Source organism: Crocuta crocuta, unplaced genomic scaffold (assembly GCF_008692635.1).
Source record: "Crocuta crocuta isolate KB4526 unplaced genomic scaffold, BGI_CrCroc_1.0 scaffold233, whole genome shotgun sequence".
In the NCBI taxonomy this organism is placed as follows: domain Eukaryota; kingdom Metazoa; phylum Chordata; class Mammalia; order Carnivora; family Hyaenidae; genus Crocuta; species Crocuta crocuta.
In genome coordinates, this window is record NW_027529526.1 from 3365908 (window position 1) to 3380053 (window position 14146).

Sequence of the window (14146 nt, forward strand, 5' to 3'; positions counted from 1 at the left end):
GCAGCCCATTTAAAGGGGCTTGCACTTAATGCCTGGCAACTTTAAATGCTGCCACTTACCACCCATCCTCCGCTGTCCCTCCCTACACCTGGCAGGCTCACTGGAGCCATCATTCTGTATGCAGGCACGGTGCAGCTGTTTCTGACGGTAAAACCAGGTTCTTTGCTGGCTTTGGGATTTCTGCACAGTGTGTTTGGGGTATAGAAAGGGGAGTGGGAGAAGAGTGATGTCATACAGCTGGAGAATCTGGATGGATTTTTCATTTCTGTACGTGAGGTTGCCCCCTACCCAAGCCTGAGAGGACAGAACAATGACACCCCTCCTCCCCAATGATGCCATGCCGCTGTATATAATGTGGTTGGATTTTCCAGAGCTCTGTCTGCAGTTGAGATTTCCCACAGGTCTAAAGAAGGCAGTCGTATGACACCTCCAACCCGCAATTGGATACCTGTGCTATAAACTATTTGTTGTGACAAATAGTAAAGACTGTGCCATCAGAGAAGCTGGCTCCAGTCTTCACTCCACTTCTGGGCTAGCCATGTGAACCTGGACAAGAACTTTCAGAGCCTTAGTCTCTTCTGTCAAATGTAAAACAATAACAATGATAGTAACTATCTCTCCAGGCCATTGTATCTCATGAGATGATGCTTTGTCAGCTGTCAGTGCTGTATAAGCTGTAAGTTTTAATTCATAAGGCTTCTATTGTATACTAGGCTGTTTGCTGTAGAATCAGAACAACTGAGAGGCAGGGCAGGAACAACAATCAGAATAAGATGGTAAATGTGTGATCCCAATATTGTGATCAAATATGCACCAAGAGGCACTTAACTCTGCCTAGTGTCAGGGAGGGCTTTTAGCAGGAGATGACCCTTGCACTGACCCTTGAAGGAAAGATAGAAGTTAGCCGGAAAGACAAGGAGACAGCCTTCAAGAAAAGGGAATGGTGTTTGTAGAGACCCTGAGGCACCACTGGAACCCAGGTAACCTCAAGAGAGAGTGGTAAACCATGAGGCAGGGAGTAGGTAAAGAGTGGTGCTTGCCTTTATCCAGAAGGTGAGGGGAGCCACTGGATGATTTTAGGACAAGGAGTGACATAATTTGTAGGTTTAGAGATAGTACAGGTAGCTGTGTGGAGGATCGTTGAAAGTTAATCAGGAATGGGTGGGTGAGTACAGAGACAGAATGATGACCTTAGAGGCTGCTGCAGTTATCCCAGTAAGAGTGCTGTGGGGATGGAGAAGATGGACTGGTTGGTGATAATGGAAGTAGAGTTGATTATCTCTGACGGGGAATGAGAGGAAGAGGTAGAATAATTTCTGGCATTTTTAAAAAAATTTTTTAAATGTTTATTTCTGAAAGAGAGAGAGAGAGAGAGACACACACACAGCGTGAGCAGGGGAGGGTCAGAGAGAGAGGAAGACACAGAGTCTGAAACAGGCTCCAGGCTCTGAGCTAACTCTCAGCACAGAGCCCGACGCGGGGCTTGAACCTATGAACCATGAGATCATGACCTGAGCCAAAGTCGGACACTTAACTGACTGAGCCACTCAGGCGCCCCTAATTTCTGGCTTTCTAAATGGTGTTCCTGTTGGAATTTGGAGAGGCACAGATTTTCATTATGCAGCACAGTGTTGTTTAGCAGCCTGGATCCTCTCCCCACTAAATGTCACCTAATTATTGTGACAACAGAAATGTCACTGCCATTTTTCCAAATGCCCCTGGTTAAAAACCACAGGAGTGGTGGTTTACCACTATGCATATGGTGGGAAGCACTCCATTTTGAAATATGTGGATTTAGTGATGCCCAGAGGACATCTTGGTAGATGTGTCCTGTAAGCAGTTGGATGTAGGAATCCAAGGCTCAAGAGAGTGGACAGCACTGGAGATAATGTTTCAGGAATCATCCCAATGGCAGTGAATGAGATTTCCCAGGGAAGATAGCGTGAGAAGGGGGAGGTAGGTGGCAGAACCTTGGGGACTGTCGTGTATCTTGCTTGATCATGTGAGCTGGAGGGGGAGTGAGTATTTTAGGGCCCATAGGAGAGGGGAAACTGAAGCTCAACAAGAGCAAATGACCTTTCCTAGTTTCTCTTTTAATCAGGTTTGGCACAGTTGGTGTCCAGATGAGGTTTAGGAGGAGTGAATTTTGCCCCTTCAGTTGAGGACTCTTTTAATGTCTTTATAGCCAATTGGGCCAAGTATCCCAATGACTGGGCTGTTCGTATCACTGCATCACCTTGGGTTTAGAAGGCTTTGTGTCTTAGTAAGGAGGCTTCTCAAGATTTGCGTTTTCCCCTGCAATGGCGGATTTTTCCTTGGTGCCCTCTGTGTTCTTGGTTCACTGATTAATAGACACTTGAGGAATTGCAGGGAGGCATTTAACATGCATCAGATACCATCACTAGCAGAGAAAGTGATTCACTGAGCTGTCTGCATCCCTCCCTGCCGACAGAGTTTGACGTTAGGGAATTGAGTCTGGACCGGGAGAAGCACAGTGTAAATGGTGATTCAGAGTCAGCGGGCGTGGCGTGCAGTTATGGCCAAAGTAGTGGGTGCTCGGGAGAGGTGGATGAGGAGGCTTCCATTCCCATGTCCTTCAAAGGTAGGAATCATTCTGGGTTAAAGAGAACCACAAGCAAGTTCTAGGCTCTGACCTTTAGGCTTTCTGCTAGTTTCCATATTTTCAGCTAGAGTGTTGGGACTTCTGGACAGCGATATAGAGGGCTGGTGGTTTATTTTCAGAGTGTGGAGATTCTAATAAGAATGACTTTTTCTATTAAGCCCTTATCTAGAGGCAAAGTTTTCTTCTTGCCATGGAAAAGTAAGAGCTGGTTTTGCTATGTTTGTTTTCATGGGAAGTGGCCCACCCTTTGACTCCAGCTCTACAGTTAAAGACCTACATTTGAATCTTGGCTGTGTCCTTACTTAGCTGTGTCATGTTACACAAACCCCTTAAGCTTCCTGATCTGTAAAATGGAGATAATAGTACCCACCTCCTAGGATTATACTAAAGAATGAGATAATGCCTGCAGAGTGCCTAGAATATGATATGCTCATGGAAGCTACAGCTTGGGATATCTCTTTTATATGGTTCTTTATCTGCTACCCCTCCTTTCTGCACACATTTTTGGCTCTCAGAAGAAATCTGGCACTCCAGTATAGTGGGCCCACTATTTAGGGATGTGGAGAGGTAGTAGGTTTTCTTTTCTTTTTTTTTTTTTTTAATGTTTATTTATTTTTGAGAGGCAGAGAGAGAGAGAGAGAGAGACAGAGCATGAGCAGGGGAGGGGCAGAGAGGGAGACACAGAATCAGAAGCAGGCTCCAGGCTCCGAGCTGTCAGCACAGAGCCTGATGAGGAGCTCAAACCCATAGACCGTGAGATCATGGCCTGAGCTGAAGTCAGACGCTCAACCAACTGAGCCACCCAGGTGCCCTAGTAGGTTTTCTTTAGGGAGAGGGGACCTCAATAAGACCAGCTACCCTTGTTGTTTGTCTCCTTGATGCCAGACGCCTTGTAGAGGTCTTCCACAAAGCTGTGGGGCTACACCTGGAGCCCAGCTCTGGCTTCAGACCCACACTCTCTTACTGTCTCCCCTCTCTCAGTCCTGCTTTGCCCCCTGCCCTAAAAAATCAAAAAGAAATAACTAGAATAAAGCTAGAAAAGTCTGTCAGGATGTTCTCTCTGGGTTCAGTGGTTTGCTCACTGGAAAGTCTGGGCACGCTGGGTCCTGTGGGTCAGGCACCTTTTTCCTGCTGTGTTTCTTGACCTGAGGCTCCCTTCCTGAATGGACATCACTAGGAAATTAAGAAGGAAACTGGTGTGGGTGGGGGGTTTCCTAAATCATCCCATTTTGCCCTTTCCTAGAAGTGAGATAGGCAGAGACAGCCCCTCCCTGACTGGGCATCTGGAGTCCTTCTCCCTCCCTCTACTCCCTGCACTGAGCATGGAATGGTTCCTCCTTTGTAGGGTCTTGGAGGGATGCTGTGTGACTGGAGCTCCGGAGTCCCTTTGCTCTGTTAACACCACTGCTAGCAGACCCTTAAAGGGGCAGGAGTAGCCAACTGAGAAAGCAGTCCTGAAGCCTGGAAGGGTGCCCTAACCCAGACAGCTACAAGAGGCTCCTCCCACTGGAATGTGGCTGGACTACTTTACCTCTCACAACCCACCAACAGCTTTATTTTTTCCAAACAAAGATCCTGTGCTTTAATTCCTCATGGACATCCCCTGGGCTCTGGACACAGCTAGCCCTCAGATCTGTGTGCTGATACTTTACAGCACACCCTTGGTTTATGGAGTAAAGTACTAAATGTTCAGATTTATGTGGGTCCTTCTGTGCTGCACACCTGTGAGTGAGCTCATATGGCTGACTTTGTGCCTGTTCTTGGTTTCCTCCTTTCATTACTGCTCTGACCTCAAAGCAGCATGGGAAAAGTTGTTGGCTGTGTCCAGTACCAGAGAATTACCACTTCCCCTGTCACCACTGCTCAGCCTTACCAATGTGGTAGTGACAAGGAAAAAAGGAATCTAGTAGAGCAGCACCTAGGGATCCCTGTGTTAATCACCTCCTAACTTTTTCCATGTTACTGATGAGGGGACTGTGAACCAGACAGAGAAAGCCATGTGTTTGCCTTCCAGTTGACTGGTATTGTTATTTACCTTGAACAAGTCAAATGCCCAAATTAGAGTGCATCACATCATGATACAGGAAAGGAGTGTGGCTTCTGGACTTGGATTCCACTGGGAATCCTAACTCTTTCTAAAATGTATGGCATTGGACAAATGACTTCTCTTTAACTTCAGTTCCCTAAGATGATAATACCTTGCAGTGTTGAAGTGACCATTAGAGGTAATACATGCAAACATCCTAAGCAGTTACTCACAATGATAGGTATTCAGGAGACAGTGACTGTTACTTTTAATATAGTCTCAGTGGCTTATTAATGGATACTGGCCACATTGGACTCTTAAAGCTGTGTATCTAAAAGAAGAAGCTTGACATAGATATTGTCCGTCTCAGTGTAAGCTTCCTGTGAGAAGGGTCATAAGGAACCTAGCCCAGCCTCCACTGTAGGGCTGTGACCACCTGCTCCTGCAGCTAGGTTCCTGGGAGTAGGCATAGGTTCTCAGCCATACCTCTGTACAGAGTCCTGTTTCTTTGTTTTCCCACCAAAATATCTCCTAATGCTTAGGATAGCTTCATTTTACCCATATACTTCAGATTTCACATAATTGCTAAAATGTATGTTTCATGGGTTTATAGATTCATAGAGCTGGGAAGGAGCATAAGGTCATCTTGGCGGATCACAGACCTGAGGTTTGTGTTCTTTCTTAGCATCATCATGCCAGATGGTTTTTGGCCCAGGCCTGAGAACTTCCACCAACAGGAGGCAGCCAGCCAGTCTGATGTTCAGAAGCCACTCTGACTGACATTGTTAGACACATAATTCCTAGAAAAATATGCTTCCCAGTGACTCCACCCACTGATCCCTTGTTCTAACATGTTGGCCCTCAGGGAACAAATCAAATTACTCCTTATGATAGCTCTTCAGAGATGATGACAACAGTCTTGTGCCCTGAATCTTCACAGACCGTGAAAAGACCGAGAAAACTCCTGCTCCTTTAGTGACGTGGCTTTGACCCCATATGTCCTTCACAGTTCTGGCTTGTCTCTCCTGGACACGCTCAGCTTTTCACTCTGGCCTGTTCGTGTGGTTACCAGAAGTGAACCCAATATTCGGGTGAGATCTGATCAGTTCGAGCTAGAACATTTTTATCCCCCTTATTTTAGACTCTGTACTATTATGTGAGTCCCAAGGTCCTAGTAGCTTTGTGACAGCTTTCCACACTGTTGACTAGTTGGGTTTGTAGTAGATCAAAGCCACTAAATTAACACAGATTCTGTATTGTTTCTGAGGGTGGCTGTAACAAGTTACAGCATCAACAGTATTGGTTGGAAACTCTGAGTGAGCATCTGTTCCTTGCTTCTCTCTTTGCTTCTGGTGGCTGCTGAGAATTCTTGGCATTCCTTGGCTTGTAGATGCTTCTCTCCAATCTTTGCCTCTGTCTCCACATGGCGTCCCCCCATCCCCGCCCTGTGTGTGTTCTATATGCCATTTGAATCCAGACCAATGGCTCTTAATTTCTGTGCAAGATCTTTTTATCAGATACAAGGATTCCCAGCAAATATATTTTTCATGTTTGTTAGTAGATATTAGTCACTGGAAAGATGGATTTTGTGTAAAGCCAGGAATTAATTTTAAAACAATGTATGATGCTTTTCATAATTCTTGTTTCCTTGTTTTCAGGAAGCTAGTGTTAATTTATAATAAGTAATAACTATGACCTTGAGCAATTCTCTGACATCCTCAAACCTCAGTTTTCTCATTTGTAAAACAAAGAGATTGGATGAGGCAAACTCTGTCATTTTTAGCACTGAAACTCAATACTGTGATTTCTGGAAAGCAAGGGTTACCCTTTGTGATAAAAGGTTTCAAGCTGGCTTAATAAACTGAAAATTTATAGCTCTTGACTAAGAAGACAGATTATGATTCATGAATCTGAAAATCTGAAAAACTCTACCCTTTTGTTCACCTTTGATAGGATGTAGAGACTAAGTTATTTATTACACGTTTCCACTCTCTTCTTGATTACTCACATAGTATAATGTGGGATTGGCATCTATTTGGGTCTCAAATATTTGTTACATGAATGAATGACTATCCTTATGTCACATACCATTAGTGGGAGCAAGTAATGAAGTATCATTCTGGTCTCTTCTAGTAAGTGTGGGCCTCTTAAGATTCCTGAAGAAGATGATGATGACATCAATGACGATGATTAAAAGGCTCTGTGCCCAGCATGGGGCTTGAGCTCATGACCCCAAGATTAGCAGTTGCATGTTCTACTCCCTGAATGTTATTTTTAAAGGATGGTGGCAATGTTTCAAAGTTGCTTCCTGGAGCAGTTTCCTTATCTGTGATGTGGGTGACTGTTGAGGTCTGGACTCCAGAGCTTATGCAGAATGTGCATTTTTCAGGTTGGAAGAGGTCCATGATCTTGTCCCAGGCATCACTTGGTCAGATGCCTTTCTGTTGCAGGAGCCCCACCTGCTGTCATTGGCCCTATGGGTCTCCGTAAGGGGTTGTGGTCACTGGTACCTCTCTTCCTTAGGATTCTTTAGGGACCTTTATTGGCAGTGCCTCTTTGGGTTTTTCACTCTGTGGAAAAAAATAGTCTGTTGGCTGTCTTGGGTCTTACTTTTTTCAGTAGACCCTACAGGGAAGATTAAGGACAAGCTCACTTGCCATTAAATTTGTTAGGAAGATTCTTCTTCTAAATGTGAGACGGACATTTTGTGGCCTCTGTTTGCCATTTTCTTTTAGTTTTCACTCTTATGCAAGAAATCTTCATTCTTTAAAACAGGTTTCCTTCCTGAAAGGAAGATCTTTTCTAGAATCTGTAGTGATGGTACAAAATAGATGCAAAAACTCAATGTCCATAGAGGCTTAGTGGATAACAAAAAAGTTGATTATGTTTATGCTTTCTGATTTGTTTTTGGGGTATTCAGCCTACTCTGTTTCTCTTTGGTTTTCCCCATTTTCGTTGAAATATGGGTACAAAGAAATGTCTGTCCTGTAGGGAAATTAGAAATATAAGTGTGGGGCTCCTGAGTGGCTCAGTGAGTTGAGCATCTGACTTTGGCTCAGGTCATGATCTCACAGTTTGTGAGTTTGAGCCCTGTGTCGGGATTTGCACTGACAGCACAGAGCCTATTTTGGATTCTCTGTCTCCCTCCCTCTCTGTCCCTCCCCCAGTTGTGCCCTTTCTCCCTCAAAAATAAACAAACATTAAAAAAAATACAGGTGTGATGATAATTAGCCCCAGGTGTACCCCCTCAACATTGAGAAGCAGTAGGGAGTGGTGGGGACTGCGTGAACTAGAAGGGCCATTCCATCTCTCATGGTGGCCCAGTGTTGCCACAGTTTTGCTAGATTTTTATATGAAATGTTCATATTTTTTAATACCTTTTAAAAAGTTTATTTATTTATTGGGGTGGGGGGAGAAGGAGAATCCCAAATGCAGGCTCTGCACTTACAGCACAGAGCCCAATGCAGGGCTCAATCCCATGACTGTGAGATTATGACCTGAGCTGAAACTAAGAGTTGGACACTTAATCAACTGAGCCAACCAGGCACTCTGAAATGTTCCTACTTTTAAACTTTGACTCAATTTAACTAATCTGTGTGGTTCAAATAAAATTAGTTTTGGGGACAAATGGGTTTGCAAGTCATCAATTTGAAGCCTCTGATATGTGTTGGGGGAATGTGACATATGAGATGGGCTGCTAGGTCATCTCTGCCTGTATGTGTCTGGTCTGGTGTAGGGGTCCTAGGGAAGCTGTGATGTGAGGGATTTCTCATTTCATCCTTGCATATGTATATGGAGGAATCCGAGATATATATAAAAGTCAGTCTGTGGAATAATACATACAATTTTATTCTATTTATGTAATTTTTTTTTCCTAAAAAGACGTATATAAAATTTAAAATGCGTAAAAGTTTCAAAAAGGCAAACAGGATACTCAGGAAACTGGTTAAGGTATTACTTCTGAAAGTGAATTGGGGGGAAGAAAGGAAACTTCTGCTTTTTTATTTTTATTTATTTAAAATAAATTTTAGGGGCACCTGGGTGGCTCAGTTGGTTAAGCGTCCAACTTCGGCTCAGGTCATGATCTCACAGTTCGTGGGTTTGAGCCCCACGTCGGGCTCTTTGCTGACAGCTAGCTCAGAGCCTGGAGCCTGCTTCAGATTCTGTATCTCCCTCACTGTCTGACCCTCCCCTGCTCACGCTGTCTGTCTGTCTCTCTCTCTTTCAGAAATAAATAAAACATTAAATTTTATTTTTTAATTTTTAATGTTTATTTTTGTGAGAGAGACTGTGAGCAAGCAGAGGAGGGGCAGAGAAAGAGGGAGACACAATCTGAAGCAGGCTCAGGGCTCTGAGCTGTCAGCGCAGAACCCGATGTAGGGCTCAAACTCACAAACCGCACGGTCATGACTTGAGCTGGAGTTGGATGCTTAACTGACTGAGCCACCCAGGTTTCCCTGAACTTCTGCTTTTTTCAGCCTTCCGTAACACAGAGTAATTTTTGGAAGATAAAATGAAAAGAATCATTGGGATGTATAATTGCTACATAAAGACTGTGAGCCTTCAGTGCTGATAGTGTTGAGGAACAAAAGAAGCAGTGTGGCTCAGTGTGATCAGGAAGGACTGTTGGGAGGAGAAGGGGCCTTGATGGCTGGGCAGAATCCACTAGGGAAGACAGCAGCAGCCAAAGCCCAAGGGTAGTCCAAGGGGACTGGGGAACAGTTGCATTTGGCAGGGGCAGAAGCCAGAGAGAAGTGGTAAGAGGTAAGGAAGCTTTAATAGTGAGGAGGGTGGTGTCTAGCAGGAGATAATGGAATGTTTGCTATGCTCCAGCATGATACATCTGGCAACAAGGACAAGGGAGTCTGTAGGCAGGGCCATAGGGTCAGAGTCTCTCATGAGGACTCTTCTGGCTCCCAGGTAGCTGTCACTGGTCACTTCTAGGGTGTTGCCTGGCAAACAGAGGTTATACCTATATACCTGATGAATAAGCTCATGGCACTTCCTGTTCCTCCATTCTCAAGAGTGTGGACTTTGGAAGCTTGCCCATCTCTGCTGCTGCTTGATGTGGTTCCTCTACCCCTGAAGCCAGCGTGTCTCTCCAGACATTTTGGAGGTTCTGTAGAGCCACTGGCCATTGATTAGTATGTAGCCACTGAGAAGAGGGGCACTCCATCTTTGGAGTCAGGTAGTTCAGGGCTTGAATTCTGACCTTGCCAGTTACTTGGCAGCTTGATACCTAGCAAACAGATGTGCCTTCCTTTACTTTTATATTATGGTACCTAGTCTGATCTGTAATTATAGACTTGTAATATTTATGTTTAATATATAAGATATATACTTATTTGTATCTAGTTATGACCATATCAGTCTATTCTGTTGGATTGTAAGCTCCTACTCAGTGGGGGCAATTATGTTCTAATCATTGTTTTACCTCAAAGCACTCAGAGTGCTAAGAACATAGTAGGGCTAAATAAATGCTGGATAAGTGGAATTTGTGTTCTTTAACCCACTCCAGTCTTTACAACAATTGACTTGTGATTGATTAGGATGTGTCTGTAGGCTAGGGCATATCTCCTGTGTAGTTAAAACAAGTTTTGTCAAGCCAAATGCCCTTGTTAGGATGATGTATCAGGATGGCTTATGAGTCATTTATTATTTCATTCCACAAACTGGCACATCTACAGTTTGTGGGCACATCTACAGTTTGTGGGCCTTGATGTGGGCCATATAATTTAGAAGGTGGTCTTTTAAAATGTATAAAACTGCAGGAGCACCTGGGTGGTTCAGTCAGTTGAGTGCCCAATTCTTGATTTCGGCTCTGGTCATGACATCATGATCCATTGAGATTGAGGCTCCACACTATCAGCATGGATTCTCTTTCTCCCTCCCTCTTTCTGCCTCTCTCCTGCTCAAGTTCTCTCTCTCAAAATAAACATTGCAAAATGATTAAAATATATAAAATTGCAGAAGGTATGTTAACACACCACTAGGGCCCTTTCCATGGCCTTAGAAGGGACTTGTGGAAATGAGAGGTGCTAATGCTTGAGCTTCATTAGTTTCAAGGAAAGATTCATTTAAGGATTCGTAAAACACTCACTGTAGGCACAGTAGGAATTATGAAGGTTAAGGAGTTTTCTAAAAAGGAAAAAAATGGTGGCAATGATTACAGGTTTTAGTAAAACTGTCATCTAAGTAGACTCAGAATAAAATCCCCTGTATGCATTTGATATATATTGACTATATATTGAGCACCTACTGTGTGCCAGGCACTATGTAGGCATTGGAACATAGCTGTGAAAACAGTCCTTGCCCTGTGGAGCTTATATTTCATGTGGTCACCTGCATCCTGACTTGTAGACCTACTTAGGCTCTAGTGAAGAGCCAGTGTTGATTTGAGGCTGTGGCAGTAAAGCCACAGGCAGTAAAAGCACTTTAATTCCCTAGTTTCCCTTTCTGACTCTTCTCTGTTCTCCTTTCCAAGCCTGTTCTGAGAGGGAGAGCCTCATGGTTAAACCTATGCTAAGAGGAGTTCAGCTGCCCCAAGCTGTGATGAGACAATCCTAGACTGTTCCCACGGGGAATGGGTATGGTGGCTTGTAACTGCGTGGCCCCTTCCCTGCCCTGACTATGGGATACAGTGATAAAGGAGCCACCATTTCTCCACCATAGGCTCTGTGTTGGGGCTGATTTAAGCCACAAAGATAGAGCAAAAGTGAGTGAGCAATTCATTCAGATTCCAAAACTCCTACATGGAGGTGTTTCTGCTTCTAGAGGGGCAGCCAACCCCACAGTTTCCAAGAGGAACCGAAGAATCAGGAGACATCAAGTGCCTGCCTCCCTGTTTACCCCCAGCCAGTGCTCCGCTTGGCCACAGCGGGGCGGTGACTCAGAGCTGGAACTGTGTTCCTGTGTTGTTGCCAGATACTGCGTGGGGGCTGGGGAGGAAGGAGAATGAATGAGTAGGAGCAAGTGGCTGCTGGATTTGTAACACCTTGCGAAGCAGCTGCTCCAGAACCGAAATTGAGAGTAGGCGGGCTGTGAGCCTCCACCTCACCTCTGCAGGCAACTGGGTCCTCCTTCCCTGTCTGACTGGAACCCAGGTTTTCATAAGGCTGAAGCCGGGGAAGAAGACGCAGTCCCTCTGAACATGGAGCTCAAGGAGAGAGTGGATGTGTCTGCCACCTTTCCCAGTGAGATTGGGAGAGCAGGTTAGTCCTGTACGGGTTCCACAGGCACTCAATTCACTGCAGTGTTTTCTGGTTTATGAAAGTCAAGTAATTACTAAAAGGGAGATTTTGATGGCTTGGTTGGGAGTGCCTGAAGTTAAAAAAGAAATCCCCAAAACCAGACAGTCCAATTTAATTGAGAATAAATAGGACAGACATATCACTAAGTACACCTCCCCGATGTTATTACAAAGGATTTTCTGTTGGCAAGTGAGATTGGGGAGGATAGCTGTTCTGCCTCATTCCTTTGTGTTTCAATTCTGTGTAGTGTTGTTCCAGTTCGGTCTGTGTCTCGAGCAGTAGTCAGAGATGAACCTCAGCATCTCAGGATGTTACATTTGGAAGATCTCTATAATATTCACCTGGTCCATCCTTCTCATTTTACATTTGAACCTTACACTTGAATATTAAACAGAAGTATAGAGCTGGGTGTTCTTGGAGGCCAAAAATGTTTCCTGTGAAGTTTTAAAACTTCTGTAGTGTGTCCCTGACTCAGTACAGCTTGCTGGGGAGGTAGTTTTTCTTGGACTGTGTTTTCTGAATCTTGGGACTTGACCCAGTGAGGGACAGAAGTGGGGCTGAAGGCAGCACCTACTGATCTTAAAGTACTTTGCCTGGCAGGCAAGTTCTTTAATAGAAGTTTAAACTGGAGGGCAGGTAGTGTGCCTTAATTTGAAAGGAAGAAAATGTGTTTTTGAGCCGCTGTCCTATGGCAGGCTAATAATGCTAGAGTTTGCAACACGGAAAAAGGCAAAGCAACTCTATTAGTATGGAGTCTTAGAGCTAGCAAAAGAAAACTATAACAGAAACTAAACATTGAGTGCTGCAGACCAGGTCCATTATCAGTGCTCTTCACAACAATCTTGCAGAGTTGGAATTGTCTTCTCTTTTTTGCAGATAAAGAAACCGACACTCAGAGAGGTCACTTACTCATTCAAGGTTGTGCCCTGCCAAGTGTGCAGTGGAGCTGGGATATGAACCGCAGTCTGAATGACTCTGAACAGCAGCCTGGGGTTCATGCTCGGCAGGCCTCGTGGCCTCTGCTGATGCAGAGTCTAACCTCATTGGACAGAGAGGAAGTCAAGACCCAGAGAGGCTGAGTGTTTGTAGGGGTTGGAGGGGTGTGTGTGTGTGCCTCTGTTTGGTAGTCATAATGCTGGTACCTCAGCCTCTATTAACATTGCTTCTTTGCCAGATTTCTTTAAAAATAGAGCAGAAGGCTCTTTGGGTTTGATTTCCTCATTCTGTCAGGAGTTTGGCTTTAATATTTTCATGGTTATTGAGGTCCTGTGAAGTCAAAATTAAAAACTCCCTGTTAACCAAGTAGCAACTCTAAGTGCTGGGGCCCCATGTGGGAGCTCAGGAATAAGAGCTCAGGCAGGTCTTCAGTAACCCAATGGGTTACTGGGTCAGAAGAGATAACTTAATGGGCCGAGTTGGCCATTGAGTGGATCTGAGAACATCTGGAGAGTCTAATGAAATATAGAGCATTTCAAATCATGCTGGAAGACTTCCAAACTCTGGATTTAACAGACTGAAGTCTCTTTGCAAGATACGTGAGCTTTGAGTTTGCTCAGTTAGTTTACTGACTCCTTTTATGCCCAGGTCTGGCTATGCCAGGCTCTGCCCCTTTAGCGCCTTTGAATGAGGAGAGCAGGTACTGACTGCTTCTTCAAGTGGTAGGTCTGGGGTTTGTCTGGATTTCAGTCTGTGCTTAGTTGGATATGCGAATAAAAGTCAGGTATGGACAGTGTGGGAGTGGGGAAGGCTGTTGCTTGGTTGCCATGATCCCCAGGGCTGGTGAAGTCTCTCAGCCTGGATTTAGGAGTCTTTATCAGGGCCTGCAGACCCCTATCTCCCTGACTGTCTCTGGGAGAGCCATGATAGGTTGGGCTGCTGCAGTCAGAAAATGAGGTGGGTTTTGCATAGCCTCTCCCTGAAAGAGTGTGTTTGTGCTCAGGGTATTGAGATAAAGGAGTTCAAGTGCCTGCTCCATGAGAATAACTGTTCTGTGCTGCAGGAGATCTACGATAAATAAGTGAATGATGTCTCCCAGCCCTCCAGGAACTTAGGATCCCACTGGGGTAGGGAGAGAGAGAGAAGAACAAATACTCATGAAGTAAGTAGAGAGCAATATAAGAGATAGCATATAATCAGTCACCAAATTGTAGGTTTCATACCAAATACTCTCCTAGTTCACAAAAGGGAGATACAGGTGATGCTTGCATTATCCTCCTGTGTGTTTTTAATCACTCAGTAATTTCCTCT

General features: G+C 44.6%; 1 protein-coding gene across 10 annotated transcripts in view; it reads left to right on the top strand.

Moving 5' to 3' along the window:
- PLEKHA7 (pleckstrin homology domain containing A7) overlaps positions 1 to 14146 on the top strand; it is a 142105-nt gene that overhangs the window by 24234 nt on the left and 103725 nt on the right. Inside the window, exon 1 of one of the 10 annotated variants that reach the window (XM_077761142.1) lies at positions 63 to 147. The exons of 7 other annotated variants lie outside the window; for them this stretch is intronic. The gene's annotated coding sequence lies outside the window, so the exon portion shown is untranslated. Of the gene's footprint in view, positions 1 to 62; positions 148 to 2558; positions 2603 to 11756; positions 11861 to 14146 lie in introns of those variants that run through there. 2 more of the 10 variants (XM_077761144.1, XM_077761143.1) reach the window with 2 other exon arrangements.